The sequence below is a fragment of the Phoenix dactylifera genome, chromosome 7 (assembly GCF_051530095.1).
Source record: "Phoenix dactylifera cultivar Ajwa chromosome 7, Ajwa_hap1_PhDact_Kaust_v1.1, whole genome shotgun sequence".
NCBI classification, from domain to species: domain Eukaryota; kingdom Viridiplantae; phylum Streptophyta; class Magnoliopsida; order Arecales; family Arecaceae; genus Phoenix; species Phoenix dactylifera.
In genome coordinates this window covers 21,694,386-21,701,835 of record NC_143196.1, presented here as the reverse complement: position 1 = coordinate 21,701,835, position 7,450 = coordinate 21,694,386, and positions in this window count along the sequence as shown.

The window sequence follows — 7,450 nt, the reverse complement described above, 5'->3', positions numbered from 1 at the left end:
ACCTTGAAGAACCTCAAAAACATAACTGAAGAATGCTCTCTGGATTTACTGAGAGGGTCGACCCAAACAGTGGTTGAGTCGACCCAAGCTTGAGTCGACCCAAACCCTGAGAGGGTCGACCCAAAGGCAAGACAGAAAGACAGACAGAAATTGGTTCTCTGGAATTACTGAGAGGGTCGACCCAAGAAGAAGTTGAGTCGACCCAAGTGGACTTTGAGTCGACCCAAAGAATGGTTGGGTCGACCCATGGGAAGGAAGGCTGAAATTGAGGTTTCTGTGGTTTCTGAGAGGGTCGACCCAAGGAATGTTTGAGTCGACCCAAGGCAAAGTTGGGTCGACCCAAGGACAGGTTGAGCCGACCCAAACACGGGCTGAACAGTAACGGCTAGTTCTGCAGATGTACTTTTTGTCCTTCCCAAGGTCAGTAACGGCTAGTTTTTGAATTCTAACCACTGGGGCTTGACCAAAGAAGGTGGGAAGCTATTTAAAGGGGCACTATTCATCAGAGAGAATAACTTTTGAGTTGAATATCAAAGAGTACCCAAGAATACAAAAGTGCCCTAATCTTCTTCATCAAGAGCTTCATTCAAGAATCAAAGAAAGGGATTGAGCAGATTCAAAGAGGCATCAAGAGCTCCATCCCCTTTAAAGAGTGAAGCATCCTTGACAAAGAAGAGCAAAGCGACTTCAAAGCGATAAATACTTTCTAACTCTTCCTTGTAGCTTATATTGTTTCATATGCTCATTTAGGAGTTTGAATCTTTCCTTTTGTTAATTAAACACTTTGTAAAGGTTCGTTGGTGAGCCCGCAAAACCAACAAAGGTTTTTGGTGAACCCGAAAAACCAAAGTGTAAAGGTTAGTTGGTGAGCCCGCAAAACCAACAAAGGTTTTTGGTGAACCCGGAAAACCAAGTGTATAGGTTCGTTGGTGAGCCCGTAAAACCAACAAAGGTTTTTGGATTGTGAGCCCGGAAAACAATCCAACTGTAATCCGCGGGATTATAGTGAATTCCCAAGGGGTCGCTTGGAGAGTGGACGTAGGTGCTAAGGAGAGCACCGAACCACTATATATTGTTGTGTTTGTGTTGTGCTTGTGTTTTCATTTACTCTTGCATCATCTTCTACTCTTGCGTTAGTTTAACTCACTCAAATAGCTTAAGAAAGCATCCACCGCACTTAATTAAGAAAACGTTTAAAGCATCAAAAAAAAAAGAAGAAGAAACCAATTCACCCCCCCCCCCTCTTGGCTTGTCACCTTGGGCAACAAGAAGAACTAAAGATTTATTCTTGGTTTTTGGAGGATCATCAGAGTTAAAGGTAGAAGGGTACACAGATTCAGACTTCATGACTGATGTCGATGACAGGAAGTCAACATCTGGATACGTGTTCTTGTGCAATGGTGGTGCGGTGAATTGGAAGAGTTCTAAACAACCGATCATTGCTGATTCTACTATGGAAGCTGAATACATCGCCGCCTCTGAAGCTGCTAAAGAAGGCTTCTGGTTCAAGAAATTCATTGCAGAGTTGGATGTGATGACATCAGATGCCATAACACTCTACTGCGATAATAATGGCGCCATAGCCCTTGCTAAGGAGCCAAGGTCTCATCAGAAGTCTAAGCATATAGAGCGGCGCTTTCACCTCATACGCGACTATGTGGAGAAGAAATATGTAGAGGTGCAGAGAGTAGACTCCGCGGATAACGTGGCAGACCCGTTCACTAAGCAGCTGAGTCAGCAAAAGACTGAAGCCCACCTTGAGAAGATGGGCCTAAGATATATGACCAATTGGCTTTAGTGCAAGTGGGAGATTGTTAGATGTATGCCCTAGAAGCCAATTTGGCTGACACATTGTTAATTCTAGGGACATAATTTTGTACTTGACTATTTATTATTGAATAAATAAAAGGCATCTTTTCATTCATATTGTTTATGTGTCTATGAATCGTCCAAGAAATTAATAAGATGATGATACATATTCTCAAGAGTTGAGAATTTGAGCCATGTATCATTGGTGATTAATTTCTAAATGCTCCTGATCAATGGATCATCACGAGGACGGTGATCGATCCGATCAGTGCACAGATCACTTTCCTTCTGGATGGACGAGACTTGAGTCCACAGTGTAGGGACACTGAAGTGATAGTGCAAGTGCTTGTTAGAGAACAAGGGTACTGAGCGTGACCAAGACAAGAAGTCACTTGGATGTCTATCCACTCGTCAGTGACTTGCTTGATGTTGCAGTAGTGTGACTGGTCCTTTGACCTGCGGTGCTACGGCTACTCACAGTGAGGTTATTGTAGTTTGACTGCACACATACATGGTCTCTAGCCATATGGGTCCATGCAGTGTAGATTGGCTGCAGTAAGTTCACTGTAGGAGTAGGGTATGCACCTATAAGGAATCTATCGACCTTGATAGAAGAGGAGTGATCCTATGTGATTTGTTAGACTGAGTTCTAAGACCTTGGCCAGGGCAGTAATATAAAGTGAAAAAGAGTTTTCCACTATCGAACTCAAGTCGAACAAATCTTGACATATGACAGACGATGGGGTTTGACGAGTTGTCCATGACCTCCGTCCTGTAGGGATCCACGATGGTAGGACTGTATCACACGTTAACTGCACCTAGAGGTTCATCTTTCTATTCTACTGGGTGGCCACTACATGCTGCTAGGTGTCACTGGTGGATGGTGGGACTCATAGGGATTATCTTGATGATCGATAAACCCTAATGAGTTGAGTTGGAATCGTTCCAACCCATTGAAAGGAGTTTTCAATGATGTTGAGATAGAGATCACAATATATCTCACTACCAGTCAGAGTAGAACCTATGGAGTCACACACACTAGAAGTATTGACCGATCCGATGGTTGAAATCGTGATTAGGAATCACAAGTAATCAATTTGATTGATAAGAAGTTGAAGAAGGAAAGGGAATTAATAAATTGGACTTGAAACAAGAATCCTACTTTGGGCAGGATTCCTAAAGTCCTAATTGGATTAGGACTGGGAATCCTAGTTGGAGTAGGACTGGAATTCCTACTTGGAATAGGATTCCTAAAATCCTAATGAGATTAGGAGTTTTGAATTAAAATTGGATTCCTACTTGGAGTAGGATTCCTAGAAATCCTAATTGGATTAGGACTTCGAATTCAAATAGAGTCCTAATTGGATTAGGACTAAAATTAAACAAATCCTAATTGGATTAGGATTCCTTAAGTCTAAATTAATTATTAATCTAATGAATCAACATGACTCCTAATTGGATTAGGATTGAAGAGTTCAATTAAGTCATGATTCATTCAAGTCCTAATTGGATTAGGACTAGCGTAGATTGAACCCAAATTTGGCTAATCCTAATTAGATTAGGATTAAACCATGAGAGAGGCACCTAATCCTTTTTGGAAGAGGATTGGGTTAACCAAGTAAGAGGGGCATCAGCCCCTCTTCACTTAGTTGGTGCGACATGAAGAGAGAAGGGGGGCCGGCGCCCCCTCTTGGAAAGTAGTCAAGGGCTCCTAACTTGTAGGAGCCCTTCATCCTTATTAAAGGAGGACTAGGGCCGGCGCCCTAGATGCACCTTTCTCCTCTTCATCACGTGGCCACCCCCTCTCCATCTCTCCTTGGTTCAGCCGCCATCAGCAAAGGGAAAAGAAGAGGAGGCGTCTCCCTCCTCTTGGTCTTCTTCCTTGGCTCCAACGCATGGAAAAAGAAGAAGGCTGCAGGGGCTTTTGATCTTCTTCCCATCTTCATCCTTCTTCTTCCTCCTCTCAAGCACAATCAAGGGTTGATTGAAAGAGAGGAGATCAGCCATCAAAAGCTATCTCTGCAAGGGAGCTAGCACCCCGGTGAGATAGAGAGCTTGGATCGGATCCTGCTTCGTGTGGATACCCGTAGAGGCCGGACGTTTGAACGGCTTCAAGCGAACCCTCTTCCAAAACTACGAATTCAGATTTGCGGTGATCATCTACCCGCGCAAGGTGAAGATTTGATCTTCCTAATAGTTTTAAAAGTTTTAGTTCTTACCTAATTACGAAAGGTCTCGAAACAACGTTCATGCGATGAACGTCGAACCCGTGCATGCCGATTCCGCTGCCATCTGATTTTTGTTTTGAAATATCAGCGGCATGGGCGGGTTCCCAACAAGGGCACTATCATACCCAAACCAGAAATGGATTGGAATGAAAGTGATAGAAGATTAGCACAGTTAAATGCAAAAGCTATAAATGTACTTTACTGCTCATTAGATGTAAATGAGTTTAATAGAATATCTACTTGCACTACTGCCAAAGAAATTTGTGACAGACTTGAGGTCACACATGAAGGGACCAATCAAGTTAAGGAGTCAAAGATAAACATATTAGTACACAAGTATGAATTGTTTAAAATGGAATCTACTGAGTCCATAACTGAAATGTTTACTCGTTTTACTAACATTATAAATGGGCTTAAGAGTTTAGAAAAATCTTACTCTAACTCTGATTTGGTGCGAAAAATTCTCAGGTCTCTACCAAGAAATTGGGAGGCCAAGGTAACCGCTATTCAAGAAGCAAAGGACCTCAACACACTACAGTTAGAGGAGCTTCTAGGATCACTCATGACCCATGAGTTGACAATGAGGCAAAATTCAGAAGATGAGGTCAAGAAAAGAAAGCCCATTGCTCTAAAGACTACCACCCCTAAACAACTAACTGAATCGGAAGATTCGGATGATGATGAAGAAATCGATGAAGAAGGGATGGCTGTGCTTGGGAGAAGATTCAGAAAATTTATGAGAGGTAAGAATAGGTTCCATAAAAAGAAACCCTTCCTTAAAGGTAACTCAAGCAAAGAAAAGGGTAAGGACAAAGAAAAGGAAAAAGAAACTCCCATTTGCTATGAGTGTAACAAACCCGGGCATTATAAGATAGATTGCCCAGATTTGAAGTGGATGGCAAGAAAGTTGAAAAAGAAAAATTTCACGGCTGAATGGAGTGAAAGTGAGAAATCAAGCTCAGAGGAGGAAGATCATCAAGAGATGGCCCAAATGTGTCATATGGCCAATGACGATGAGGTAGATTCTGAACTTGACTGTGATTTTACTGTTGATGAATTACATGATGCATTCTTAGAACTCATGGAAGAACATAAGAAACTAATTAATAGAAATAAAGTTCTAAAAGAAGAAAATCAATCTCTTATCAAAGATAAGTTAAAGCTGTCACATAACTGTGAAACATTAAGTAGAAAACTTGCAAATGAAACCAAGAATCTAATTGCTGAAAATATCAAGCTAAAAGAAGATGCTGAAAAGTATAAATCATTGGTAGATAAATTTACTCTTAGTTCTACCAAATTAAATTTGATTCTTGATAGCCAAAAAGCTGTATATGATAAGGCCGGTTTAGGATATAGAACGAATAGGAAATAAAAATTCTTAAAGAACATTTTTGTAAAAGCTAAAAGTGAAAATATTACTTGCTATTGCTGCAATAAGTTAGGACATAGAGCATATGAATGTAACTTTAGAAAGTCCAATCAAAACAAGTTAAGTTATAATCAAAAGATTAAATTCAAGAAAGTTTGGGTTCCAAAAGGAACATGGAGTACTAACCCTAAAGGACCCAACTTAGTTTGGGTACCTAAAGTTTCTTCTTGATCTTGATTGCAGGTGTGTCTTGCAGCTGATAAAGTGGAAAAACGATGGTATCTAGATAGCGGCTGTTCAAGACACATGACCGGTGACGAAGATCAATTTGTCACCTTGGAATCAAAGAAGGGTGGAGTAGTAACCTATGGAGACAATGGTAAAGGGCATATCATTGGAAAGGTAAAATTTTCATTGCTCCATCTATTTTTGTAGAAAATGTCTTATTAGTTAAGGGTTTGAAACATAACCTTCTTAGCATAAGTCAATTTTGTGATAAAGGGTTTAAAGTTACATTTGAAGCATCTGTATGCATAATCACTAATCCTAAAGATAATAGCATTGTACTTGTAGGACAAAGGCAAAGAAATATTTACTTAGTAGATCTTCATGAGTTAGGCAAGAAAAATGGTTTATGCTTAATTACTAATGAAGAAAAGAAAAATGAAACTAGTTGGCTTTGGCATCGAAGATTAGGACATGCTAGTATGGAATTAATATCAAAACTAGTTAAGAAGGAATTAATAAAAGATGTGCCAAAACTGATCTTTGAAAAGGACAAAATATGTGGACCATGTTCATTGGGAAAACAAACTAAATCATCTTTCAAATCGAAGAATGTAGTATCAACAACTAGACCATTTGAACTCATACACATGGACTTATTTGGACCTACTAGAACTACAAGTCTAGGAGGGAAGAAATATGGACTAGTTATTGTTGATGATTTCTCAAGGTATACATCGGTTTCATTTTTGGCACATAAGAATGAAGCATTTTCAGAATTTTTGAAACTATATAATAATATCATAAATGAAAAGAAACTCACCTTAGTAGCAATTCGAAGTGATCATGGTACGGAATTTAAAAATCAACACTTTGAAGAATTTTGCACTAAAAATGGAATATCACATCAATTTTCAGCACCTAGAACGCCTCAACAAAATGGGGTTGTTGAAAGAAAAAATAGGACATTGGCAGAAATGGCACGCACAATGTTGTGTGAGTCAAATCTTCCAAAGTACTTTTGGGCTGAAGCTATAAACACTTCTTGCCATATTCTAAATCGAGTTTTAATTCGACCTATAACCAAGAAAACTCCTTATGAACTCTGGAAGAATAAGAAACCAACTGCTAAATATCTTAAAGTGTTTGGATGTAGATGTTTTATCTTAAACAATGGCAAGGAGGATCTAAGTAAATTTGATGCCAAGTCAGATGAAGGTATCTTCTTAGGATACTCCACATCTAGCAGGGCATACAGAGTATTCAATAAAAGAACCTTAGTAGTGGAAGAGTCAGTCAATATTATATTTGATGAGTCTGATAGTGAGTCTGCTAGGAAAGAAAATATTGTTGATGATGATACAGGAATTATCGACTTTGAAAAGTTGAATATTGATGACGTGCCAAATCAAGATAAGGGAGATGATTGCGTGCCACCACAACCCCAAAACTTGCCAAAAGAATGGAGGTATGCACATGGACATCCTAAAGACTTAATCATTGGTGATCCATCTCAAGGGGTAAGAACTCGATCATCTCTTAGGAATTTAAATGATTATCTTGCTTTCGTTTCACAATTAGAACCTAAGAATTATGAAGAAGCTAAAAAAGATAATAACTGGATAAATGCCATGCAAGAAGAATTAAATCAATTCAAAAGAAGTAATGTATGGACATTAACTGAAAGACCAAAGCATAATTTAGTAATTGGAACAAAATGGATATTTAGAAATAAATTAGATGAAAATGGATTAGTTATAAGAAATAAGGCTAGACTTGTAGCTAAGGGATACAATCAAGAAGAAGGAATAGATTT